General features: G+C 40.9%; 2 long non-coding RNA genes across 2 annotated transcripts; both read right to left on the bottom strand.

Annotated features, from left to right (window-relative positions):
* Nucleotides 1-3,103: 3,103 nt before the first annotated feature.
* Nucleotides 3,104-4,130, bottom strand: LOC124669520. Its single transcript, XR_006992217.1, has 2 exons — nt 4,031-4,130; nt 3,104-3,357 (listed from the first exon to the last, which is right to left on the bottom strand). It is a non-coding gene; the product is annotated as an uncharacterized LOC124669520 (long non-coding RNA).
* Nucleotides 4,131-5,847: 1,717 nt separating this feature from the next.
* Nucleotides 5,848-6,576, bottom strand: LOC124669989. Its single transcript, XR_006992364.1, has 3 exons — nt 6,399-6,576; nt 6,120-6,217; nt 5,848-5,932 (listed from the first exon to the last, which is right to left on the bottom strand). It is a non-coding gene; the product is annotated as an uncharacterized LOC124669989 (long non-coding RNA).
* Nucleotides 6,577-7,132: the final 556 nt, after the last annotated feature.

Genomic DNA, 7,132 nt, shown 5'->3' with positions numbered 1-7,132 from the left:
AGGACCGCGGTCAGCTGCTCGCGGATACACCTTAGGCTGGCTCTGGCCGTCAAGATAGTCCGCAAACTTTTTGGGAGTTCTGCAAAGAGATCGAGCGCCGATCGTTTGAAATTAAAGGTTTTTAGAACATGCCCATAATTAATCACATGCATCATATATGTGGGAACGCGTACGTACCTTCTTGACCAAAGGGTCTTCATAGACGACGATGAAGAACTCCTCTATGATCAATGGCGGTGTTGACGGTGGTGGTGGCAATGATGATGATCCACTTCCCCTTCCCCTTCCCCTTCCCCTTCCCCTTCCGGTCCGCGTCCGAGACGTGGAAGCCATGGCAATGGATGATCAAGTGTATGTGAACGAAGAAGAGAGAGGCAGAACCTATTGACACAAGGGATGGCCGTGTGGGTGTTTATAAGGGAGAGATGGCCGTTGTAGGGGTTTACACAATAAAATAAGGAGGAGGTGAACGTTGGTGGGGGTTTACACAATAAATTAAGGAGGAGATGACCGTTGTGGGGGTTTACACAATAAATTAAGGAGGAGACGACCGTTGTGGGGGTATATATCTCAACAAAAAAGTAATGCGGACTATCTTGACGGAAATGGAACTTCGTGATATAGTTTATCATTTTACCGTGAAAAGTAATGCCTAAAAGAAATGGTAATTCGTGATAGTTTATCATTTACCGTAATGGCTACAACAAATCGTTGATGGTTTATCATTTTTTGCGTGAAAAGTAATGGCTACAAGAAATGGGTGATGGTGTATCATTTTTTGCGTGCAAAGTAATGGCTACAACAAAATCGGTGATGGTTTATCGTTTTTTGCGTGAAAAGTAATGGCTACAAGAAATGGGTGATGGTGTATCATTTTTTGCGTGAAAAGTAATGGCTACAACAAAATCGGTGATGATTTATCGTTTTTTGTGTGAAAAGTAATGAGTACAAGAAATGGGTGATGGTGTATCATTTTTGTGCGTGAAAAGTAATGGCTACAACAAACCGGTGATAGTTTATCGTTTTTTGCGTGAAAAGTAATGGGTACAAGAAATGGGTGATGGTGTATCATTTTTTGCGTGAAAAGTAATGGCTACAACAAAATCGGTGATGATTTATCATTTTTTGCGTGAAAAGTAATGGGTATAATCCCTACAAGAAATGGGTGATGGTGTATCATTTTTTTGCGTGAAAAGTAATGGCTACAACAAATCGGTGATGGTTTATCATTTTTTGCGTGAAAAGTAATGCCTAAAAAGAGTTTATAATTTAGCTCGTGAAAAATAATGCGGAAAACCAAACTTTGCGTGAAGCTAACCGACGACGAGAGAGAGAGAGGGTGGTGGCCCCGACCGGAGAGAGAGATAGGGGTTATCACCGCCGTTAGATCATACGATCAACGGTCGGCGGGCACGATCCGCGTGACATGGGCTAGACCAATCAGGGCAATGTTGGGCATCTGTGAGAGTTTGTGAAGGGAGAGGGCAAAACTGAGTAGTATCAAGAAATCAAGGGCAAGTGAGTAATAAACAGACTAAGGGATTTAAATATGAGATTTAAGAAACGGAAAATGCGTTTTTTGTACAATGAAACCCATCTTGGCCTACCTCAAACTATTTGCAATACAAATCTACATGAGTGTGAAAATTATGGCCTCATTCGGACAAAGTATGTTTTGGGGAAAGTCTGTTTTGGGTAGGGCTTATTATGGAAAACCATGCACCTTCATAGCTACTAGGTGATTTGAGAAGTGGCAATTTGTGGTGAAACTTGATTTATCTATGATTTATCTATGATTTGAGAAGTGGCAATTTGTGGTAAAGACTCCATGAGTAAGTGCCACTCTTTTTCGGAATTTTTTGCACATTAAATAACTCATTTAACTAGTTACTAGTATAAATGCCCGTGCGTCGCCACGGGTTCTCAAATTTTATTTCTCAATGCACATATATAGTTCGCAACTTATTATGAAAATTTAAAACAAATTAAGGATATCATCATGTACTACATCATGATAATACCGAACACAATATCAAGAACATGTTGTTTCTTGTTACTCTTTCACGGTAAGTCCCACACATGTGTTCTGGACCGTCATAACTGTCAACTCAACAATATCTTCTTTTGGATGTATTATTGTCTCACAAAATAAGGGTGCTGCGAACACATGTATAATTGAAAGAATATTTTCTTTTCTGATTATTCCAAACATCACTTTGTTATTCATAGTTAAATGGCCGTATGTTGCCATGGAGAAAAATAATTTCATCTTGTCGAGCATCGCAAGCACGCTGATTTGTAATTTTTTAATACCCCACCCTATACAATGTCATGTTTATCCCTCTCACTAACCTTCCGAGGACAACATGTGTTCTTTCTATCCTTTATTACCCTTTTGGCTCATGTCATATTAGTGGTACTTTTATTGTGTAAGTGCGTCAATAACAAGAATTACTTTGTTAATCCTCAATCGGCATCGATTCAAAAATTACAACAGAATGCGGAATGTGAAGCAGCAAGAAAGAAATATAGCGTCTCTTTTTTCACATAAATGCATAGCGAAATCAATGATGCTCTAGCCCAGATATATTTAGATAATTTCTCAACTATACTCGCTATTCAAAATATGATAAGTTATTAATTTGTATAACATGCATCAAATAATTATGATAGCATTACAATACAATTGATGCTTGAAGGATCTAAATGTTTTATTCCATTAAAAGAATAAAATGATAGAGAAATTTAAATGCATGCTAACTAAGGTCATGCATCATTCTGAGATCAACATTAATCTTGAAGACACCCATCTTACTAAGGATTTTAAAATACAAATATCTATACATTATCACAACAGAACTCATAATTTTTCCTCTTCATATTGTTATGGGCAGACACGTCAACTACATACCATGTATTATCAATAGTTCATACACTGCTTTGAATGTGTTGCCATACAATATAAAACTAACACTTACAGAAATAAGTCTCAATAAGTGTTCCATTCAAGATTTGGTACCAACTCCTTGTAGCACAACAACAATTTCAATGTCAGTGTCAACAATGTGCTGTGAAATCTACAGGTGCATAAGAATTACAGTTCTTCTCAACTCTCAAGTGTCTTAATTTCTTGTTCATGTAACAAAACAAAAACCAATTGAAGCCGAATGAATAATCAATACATATTACAGGTGCGGGTACATACTACATACACTTGTCTTCCACAATTGATGAACCGCGTCTTGTTGCTACTAATTGAACGTTATTCTCTCCCTCATGAAGAGATTACGTCATGTTCTCATCATGTAATTCGAGCTCATCGAGCTCCAGCTTGTCTCCCTGGTATAAACAGAGGGCCTGCAGGGGAGGAATAGATACAACAATATAAGCATAAAGGATGCAGCTTATTTAGAATCCAGTAGAGATAACTATATGTCCATGCCACAAACATGATGTAGCATTCTTTGTTTTCTTATTTTTTTTCTTACACTGGTTTTGGGTCGAATGAGAAGGGACTGGGCTAAAAAATAACTTGGTGTACTAAAAGTGGGACTAAAACTTGTTGTCATCATGTCACCCCACTGTTTGTAATGGCTGGCACATAAGAAGTTCAGTTAACTCGGAGCTTTTATATACAACATGTTCATTTATCTTGCAACAATTCATTATTATCATGTTAGTCATGCTTCTAGAGTGTTTAAACTTACTAAGCAGAAGAACTCAATCTTTGATTCAAAAACCCGAAGTGAATCTGAATTACATGGAGAAGAATATACCTCATGAATACACTCTATTCTTACTTTGTGACTCGGACACTGTACACCAGAAAGCATGGTAATTTGAGGTTTGGCCACGTTTTGCATCCAGTGGTAGTTATTAGTAGACTATAACGAAGTCAGAGATCCTATTTTTCAGCCACAGTAATACTCTTACTTGATCATCGTAACATGAGCTGAATAACCTATATTTGAATTTAGTGAGGTGGTAATTGCCACGGTAGTCTTGAACCAATGTATGTAGAACAACTTACACTTGAGGGTGTTCACCATCGCATGCCCTTCACGCCCGATGCCGCCGCTGGAGCTGCCATTTAACATAGATTACAGATCATAGAAAAAATAGCCGCATAAGACCATCTTAAGTAATTAATCTGAATAGGTGAATTTCTGGGATGCAGTGGAGAGGAGCAGCAAGTTTCCGGGAAAGGGGTGAAGAGGAGGAGCAGGCGGCCGGGGATACTATACCAAGCTGGGTTGATCGCTTCATGCATTGATGCTGGATTTTGCATTACATACAATTTTGCTGTTGTATACTGATATTTTTTTTTCTAGTCTTTAGTCGGTACGAAAGAGAAATGCAGAGTATTGCTTTCCTAGCTGTTGTTGTGAATTCTTATTGTTGCATTGGTTAGTTTGCACCATCATACCCAAATTACACCCAACTCATGGGCAGACTAAAATTGAATTCTGTTCAGCTAGTACTTTGTTTTTGAAATGTAATCCAATAAAAAACCTATAATTAACTTGCATGGGAAAAACTCAAAAGTCATCTCCTTTTGTAAAAATGTCTGGCACCTCGAATAGAAGTAATGAGACAGATTTACATTGGTGGTAATGAGTAATCGGCAAAAATAGGGGTACATGTTCTTTAAATTTACAATGGTACCTCTAAGAACTTTGCTTTATTCGACTTAAGATTAAGATTGAGTATAGAAGTTACGATCCTTCTATTGAACTAAGTGACACAATATGGCCTCCAATGGTAGAAATGAGAACGCTGCAACATTGTTAGTAAATTCTGGTATAGAAAAGAACTGGACTATTTCTTTACATTGAACCACTTCCAGGACATAAGTTTGGGGACAGGGTGGCGGCGGATTGACGGGGTGGCGGCGTATGTGGGGGAGCGGTATCTGGGCAGTCGAACCCTAGCTTCGCTCGGGAATCCTTTCTTGGCTTGGGGACGAAGCGGTATGTAATTACTTGGTAATGGCAGTGGTAGGTAACGAAACTGTGATTTGGTGCAACATGAACTAAAAACTCACCGCCTCTAACAAATCAAACAGCTCTAACAAATCAAACAGTCCTCCTCCATGCCACCATGGACAAAGGTGGTCATGTTTCCCCTTGTTTGTGATATGATTTCATATTCCAAAAGGGATATGATCTTATATTCCAAAATCACAGTTTATGCTAAACCGAGTTCTTGGCTTACTTGTTGGCTCAGAATCCCTTTATGAAGAACCTCACATTCAAATGATGAAAGAGACCATGAAGTTCTAGTTTTATGTGTGGAAGTGTCTGCAACTAAGAAAGATATAACACCAACCACCATGCAGTTCACAAATTAGAAGTTCAGATTCATAAATACAATAATAAGCAGTAGCCACACATACTGCCGGACAATTCATTCGGCTATGATAAGGAAAAATACAAATGCAGGACTTCCTAAATTCAGTACTCAGAAAAGCTCAACAATCTGATTCTAAAAGTACAATTTCTGAAGATTAAAAAGTGTAAGTGATTAAGCAGCAAACCAGAACGCATAGGACCAGAGGCAACGGCAGGAACCAAATCCAACAGGGCATCAACGGACAGCGGTGATCCAGTTCACGATGCCTCGACCAGCCCTAGCACCTACCCTCTTCTCTCGTCTGGCCATTCTTACTGTCAGAGCAAACGTTGTATCAGAATCAGAAAACACAGTTGCAATGAAGTTAATCAGAAAAAAACATTAACTATTAGAACATCACATTAAGGCTATAGAAAGTATTTTAAACCTCACAATTAGATCGAAGTGTATAATCTGAAAGTAATAGGTTGCTCTTACATACTCCTGGTCTGCAAAAATTCTAGTGCAGCAATTCTCTTCCATCTCCACCTTGTTGTCATGTAAATTGTAAATCATATAAGCAAATGTGTCTCCATAACTCCTGTAGGAAAATGAGAAAACATGAGAAGCAGCAAGGAAGGCCTACATCCATATAAGGAATAAAGCAGCTATTAGTCCCCAAAACCTGACGTACGTGCTGTGATGTTTTTCTGGGCTGGGCAAAGGATCATGGTAGATGGTACATATAAAAGACTACTCATGTTTTTCTTGGGTACTCATCCACTGACAGCGCATTATGCAGAGCCATCAGCCTCATCAGAATAGAAGCCCAGCACGCGCGAGCTCTCAAGTGCTTTTCATGAAGCCAGCGAAGCTCCATGGGCAGCTGCACAAATAAAAATTTTGGGGATTGAATCGTAAGCCTTGTGACCTGAACCATCAACAACAAAACAGGGGAACCGACAAATTCCTGCCAGTCGTCACTGGCGGCCACACTATTCTAGAGACACGCGTTGCCACAATTTCCTCTCCAGACCGTCAACTTATTCGATTCCAGCGAGTAATACCATGTCCAATTACTTCATCCTTCCGGATCCCCTTCTTTCCTCTAAGCCATCTTCAAGATGGATTTCAACGATTGAGTCTCAAGGCAAGCTCTCCCGAATCCGCCAAGAAATCAGTTGATGTATCCCGTCGATGTGCCAGCGAGCTCCGAGCCGCCACTGCCAGCGGAAACGCCGCACCACCACGGCCCTCCCGCCGCTGTGCCAACGAGCTACGCGATGTACTGCCATGGAATCCGGCCTTCCGCCTCGTGTTCACATGTCTCCGAGCGCTTGACTGTGGGTGACGACGCCGGGAGCCTCCCCATTGAGCGCACGTCGCGGACGCATCTCCAGCGGGGATCGAGGGGAAAATGCAGAAACTGTATGGGAAGGGCCGTACAGGTCCAAGGGCTGGGCGGGCGTCACGGCTGCAAAGGCCCGTGGACGCGAAAGTACCGTTCCACCGGCCGGAGGAGGTGGCCGTCGCCGGTGGCTGGCTGGCTGCAGATCGATGGGGTGGCGGCGGTATGTGGGGGAGCGGTAGCTGGGCAGTCGAACCCTAGCTTCGCTCGGGAACCGAAGCGGTATGTAATTAGTTGGTAATGGCAGTGGTGGGTAATGATATTTGGTGGGAGGGTATAACGGTCTAAGAAAATACGTAGGACGAAATTTTCGACCGGAGGAAACAGAACTAGTTCCTCCTTTTTATATAGTAGAGAATCCCTCCTTTTTATACCAAGCTGGGTTGATCGCTT

The sequence above is a fragment of the Lolium rigidum genome, chromosome 7, assembly GCF_022539505.1.
Source record: "Lolium rigidum isolate FL_2022 chromosome 7, APGP_CSIRO_Lrig_0.1, whole genome shotgun sequence".
Taxonomy (NCBI): Eukaryota; Viridiplantae; Streptophyta; class Magnoliopsida; order Poales; family Poaceae; genus Lolium; species Lolium rigidum.
Note: the sequence above shows the minus strand (reverse complement) of the source record. Positions and strands in the feature narration are given on the sequence as shown.